At 40.2% G+C, this 5,466-nt stretch overlaps 1 pseudogene; it reads left to right on the forward strand.

Moving 5' to 3' along the window:
- The first annotated feature begins 3,194 nt into the window (after positions 1-3,194).
- Positions 3,195-4,063, forward strand: LOC132240106 (PRELI domain-containing protein 1, mitochondrial-like; annotated as a pseudogene).
- The last annotated feature ends 1,403 nt before the right edge of the window (positions 4,064-5,466 follow it).

Here is a 5,466-nt window from a genome sequence, read left to right on the forward strand (position 1 = left end):
AAACAACTCCTTAGAATTCAACACAGAATGTAATTTGCTTCCATTATAACAGTTTAAATGCCTAAAGCACATTTTCTTTTTTTAAAAAATATATTTTATTGATTTTTTACAGAGAGGAAGGGAGAGGGATAGAGAGTTAGTGACATCGATGAAGATAAACATCGATCAGCTGCCTCCTGCACACCCCCTCCTGGGGATGTGCCCGCAACCAAGGTGCATGCCCTTGACCGGAATCGAACCTGGGACCCTTGAGTCCGCAGGCCAACACTCAATCCACTGAGCCAAACCAGTTAGGGCTAAAGCACATTTTCTTAGTCTAAGATCAAATGCATCTCTAGTGTCAGTGCTTAGCCCAATATATCATATTTAGTCTATGTTAATGTTTGGGATGAAGTTGTCAATTCATTTAGAAATCTCTAATCATAGTTTATCTCAGGCTTCTTATACTTTGTCAAGGGGCAAAATAAATCTATTGGCATTTTCAACTTTTTTTCTGAAATATCCACAACTAAATCTAAGTTTCTTACATGCCTTTTCTAGCCACATTATCTCAGGCAGTGGTTTTGTTGATTTTTATTATTATATAACTTTGGTTCCCTTACTTCCATCCTCCATCATGATTTCCATACTAGCTTTTCAGACCTCATTAATGATACCTTCAGGTCCTTCCAGTACCACATTTTTTTGCTATTGAAGTATCCACTTTTGATACCAATTTTTGTTTGGTTATCTATTACACTGTAATAACTCAGTGTCTTTAAAAAATCAATTTTACTATTTCTCATATTCAAGAAGAATTGACCCGTGCTGAATGGTTCTTCTGCTAGTTGTATTCAGCATCTCTTTTGTGGCTACAGTTAGATGGTGCTGAGGTTGCAATCTTCAATATTTTTTAATTCATGGGACTGGTGCCTCAGCAGAGATAGATGGAAGTCTTGGCTCAGTGGTGCCACCGGGATGGTGAGCCTCTTTTCTGTCACTTGTATTTTCCACGTGGTCTTGACACATAATCTCCTAGCAAAACCAGGTGCATGAATTGGCTCAGATTTTTCTAAATAACAAACCATTGAAGGGGTCAGGTCTCCTTAAATATTAGGTACGGAAATGACACAACATCACTTCTGCCATATCCCATTGGTTAAAGCAGAATCAATGTGGCAGGCTACTAAACCATGGCTTGAAAACAGAAAGAAATGGCTCACTGAGGATCCTTTTATAGACTAGCTACCACATATGTTAACATAAATGTGTTACTATTAGACATTGTTGGTCTCTGAACTGCCTGAAATAATATTTTGTCCTACAAAATAAAAAGTGGTATGCCACCTACTTTTTGAGAAACATTGGCTTAGCTTTGTCATCATTATTTGTTGAGATTACTAAATGATAAACATTTAGAGCAATTTAAATAGTACAATGTAGCATGAAAGTATTTAACTACCTTTTCAAAGATTTTGTCGTTATGAATGAATTGCTTTTATCTCTTTTGAATTAATGTACTACAGACCCTTCATATTCTAGTCACAATAGAGTAGTTTCCTGCAAGCAATGCGATAAAAAATGATTTAGACAGATTGTCAAAGCCTTGCTTAGGAGAGTTCAAAGGCACTTAATAATCTGAACAAATAAGTCTGTGATATCTACTGGTTAAGAATAAAGTAGAAAATATATACTACAATGATTTATTTTTAACAAAATAACATGCTTCTTTACACAGCTAAAGAATGTTATGAAATTGCCTGAAGCCTATTTATTTGGCTGTTTGAAGTAAAATATCATTTTAAAATAAGCTTTACAGACTACAACAAATAAATCAGGTAGTTGAATGCCAATATTTGTAATATGTCTTCAAAACACAGAATTAAGTTTCACCAAAAGTGAATTTTTTGTAGAGGTGTCAAGTAAACTATTACTGTTGCAAAATTCTCCTATTGATCAGCTATTGGCAATATTACCTACATATTATCCTTACTACTTACAGGAAATGCTATGAGAAAGAGATAAGTTGAAGAAGGAACTGCTAAGCCAAAAGGAATGAGAATTTGATGATTAGGAAACTTCTATTCAGATAACTTACTCTGGAAACAGAGCCAAGGGTATGCTGGTTAAGTTCTTGGTGAAGAGATTAGGCATGCAACTCATAGACAGTCAACCATGTCAGTAAAAACACTGTCAGCTTGGAACAAGAGGGAAGAGACACATGGAAGTGAAGAAATGCCATGTGAGGACACAGATCACATAAGCCTGTGACAACAGAGGCAGGGGTTACACAGACACAAGTCCAGGAACACCAAGGCTTGCTGGCAACCATGAGAAGTGGGAAAAGAAAACAGGGCCCTGCCCACACCTTGATTTTATACTGTAGCTATCAGAACTTTGAGAAAATAAATTTCTATTGTTTCAAGCCACCTGGTTTGTAGTCATTTGTTATAGCAACCCTAGGAAATAAATGCAGGGAGTCTGATGATGATAAAGAAATCTGAATTCTTTAGAAAAATAGACAAAAGCCTTCACATACGAATATCCAGTAGGCTATCAGACAATAATCTCACCGAAGAAAATTAAAATAAAATCTCACAGAATCAAGAGAAAATTTGGTATTATTCCTTTAGAATTGTAGCAGACAATAAAAATACTAAAAATATATTTGAATTTAATTTTTAAACTTTTTCAAAATGTTAACTCCTACCACACATGATACACTCTGTCTATTCTATTCTGTTCTGTTTATTCTATTCTATCCCATTGCATTCTGTTCCATTCTATTCCTGTGATGTCATAAAAGAGGGCAGTGACTGGCTGTGCAGGACCTTGGAAGTGATCTCCTTGTGAGCTATGAAGGTTACCATGGACACGGTGTAGTACAGAAAATCACAGGGGGAGAAAAAGAAAATGATGAGAGCCAAGAATACTTTCTTCACTTAAAGTATATATTTCTGAAAGATAACTATTAACTTGTAATTTTCTTACTGAGTTTTCTTTGTCTCAAACTATGATCTTTTTAAATGTCAAAGTCCCTCCTAATAAAAGCAACAAAGGAAGATCTTGATGTAATTATTATTAACAGTTATTCCCATTTCATCCTATTTTGATCCTTTCCGTCAATTTGCAAAGACCTGTAAAGTTAATAAAAATGGTTAGAAGACAGAACTCTTCATGGCGGCGGCGGCGGTGGGGATGCCCTGATGAGCTGCATGCCTGGCAGGCCCTGGAGTCCCATTGGCCTCCCCCTGCCCCTCTTGGGCCAGAGCGTGCTTGGGAGTGCCTGGGACCAAGGGCTTCCTGGCCGAATCCCTATGGCAAACATGTCTTGACAGAAGACATAGCGCACCGGGGGAGGGGGTGGGGGGCCTGATTAGAAGCTCCTGCCCCGAATCTCCTGACCAAGACCAACAGGATGCCCTGCTGGCAGAACGACTGATTCCTGCCAATGTTGCTCACTCGCCGTACATCCTGAAGGGTTCTATTGTGGACCCACAGAACCAGACCGTGACCACCGTCCCCTGGAACATCAACCGCGCCTGGCTGATGGTGGGGGAGGAACGATGTGTTTACTGAGTGAATTTTTATAACAGCGACCACATGGCCATCCATGGGGAAGCTTGGGGCACTTCTAGCTTGTCTGGCGTCTTCAAAGCTGTCCAGGAATTTGGAATCGCCCGGTTCCAAAGCAATGTGACCAAGAAAGATAATGAAAGGTTTGGAATATATTTTGGCCAAGCTGCAAGGTGAGGCCCCTTCCAAACCCCTTGTTGAGACAGCCAAGGAGAAGTCAAAGGAGATGGCGCTGGCAGCTAAGGTGAAAGCCCAGGACCTTGCCAGCAGGGCAGCCAGCGAGCCAGCAGCAGCAGTTTGTGTAGCCAGTCCAGGCCCTGGTGACGCATACCAGACCACCCGGCTGCACTCCTTCCATCCTCCCCTCTGTACTTTATTATTAAAAGTCAGCTTCCGGCCCTACCTACTGTCTGGGTGGTGGGTTGGGCTGGTGTCTGTCTGGCATCTACAGTGCAGCAGGCGCGTTACCCACATCTGGGCCAAGCCTGCTTCTTGCCACATCAAGTAGCTGAGGATAGAGGCAGAGCGGTGCTGTGACTTGCCGGGAGTCACAGTGTGCAGGCAAAGGGTACGAGACTGTAAGCTCCACCAGGGCAGGGACTTTTGTTTTGTTCTCTGCTGCATCCCAAGTCCCTGGAACAATATCTAGCACATAACAGACACTCAATAAGTACCTGCTGAATTCAATCAGCTCCTCCTCCCCCTCCCAGAACGGTTTGAAGACAAATGGGCTGTGCTCTGGAATAAAAATCTTGCCCCTTCAGTGTTATATAATTTGTTATGATAGAAATACAATAATCTTGTTTTTGAAGAAATTATTTCTACTGGTCATTCATCTCTATTTTTAAATACTTGTATATCTTTATATTTTCATTTATTTTATAGATTAATATTAATACGAAATTCTGAAATAAATGTATATTACATATATGTCATAGTAGTCACAAATTTACTTTTCTACCCAGAGACACTGAAGAGGACATTTTTATGTTTTAGGGGCATGCTGTGTGTATGCAATAGAAGATAAATAAGGCCGCAGAGCAGAGGCCCACAAAGAAAAACTAGCACATCAGTTGAACAGTAAATATATTTGTCAGGGTTCAATCAGAGAAGCAGAACCAGCAAATGAGTGTGTGTGTGTATGAATTTGTTTCAGGGGATTGGCTTATATAACCGGCAAAGCTGGTAAGACTGATGTCTTCTAGTTGATGCTAGATGTGAGGTTGACAGGACAGAGTAAAAGTAAGTGCAAGTGCACATGGGGAAGACCCAAGCAGGATGGAATCCAAAAGCCTGAGCCAGAAACCACATGAATGGACGGCATCCATGTCTTGTTTCCTCTGGCCTCGATAATGAGGATATCTTGCAGAAGTCTTGCCCTTCATTATAAAGCTAGACACAGACACACAGTGCAGGAGTCAGAAAGCTAAAGGCTGTTTCAGGGAAAGGTGGAACGCTTATAGGTTCAGCTACTGCTTTATGCCTACAAGGTGAGTTAGTAGATCTGCAAAATGTGAACTACAAAACGCTGCTGGTAACCTTCTGACTCCCAAATAGCACAAGGATATACCTTGTGGCCTATCTTGTGCCTCAGTTGATCTTTCCAGGCATGGGTAGATATCTATCCTCTGTATTACCTTAGGCCCTTGTAAATTATAATGGTTTCCATGCATTAAATACTCCCTATGCAGCAGGCACATGTGTTGTCTCATGTAATCCTCTATAATTGCTTGTGAGGTAAGATATGTCTAGGATCATGCTGATGCCCTGAACCTCCAAACCATGCCCATCTTTCATACAGCACATATGTGAATATACTCTGATTATTTCTATCCACACGTGTCTATCTTTCCCAGTACCCTGGAAACTCCTTAAAGGCAAAGCATCATCTTTTTTTTTTTCTTTTCTCAA

This window comes from Myotis daubentonii, chromosome 8, assembly GCF_963259705.1.
Source record: "Myotis daubentonii chromosome 8, mMyoDau2.1, whole genome shotgun sequence".
Taxonomy (NCBI): Eukaryota; Metazoa; Chordata; class Mammalia; order Chiroptera; family Vespertilionidae; genus Myotis; species Myotis daubentonii.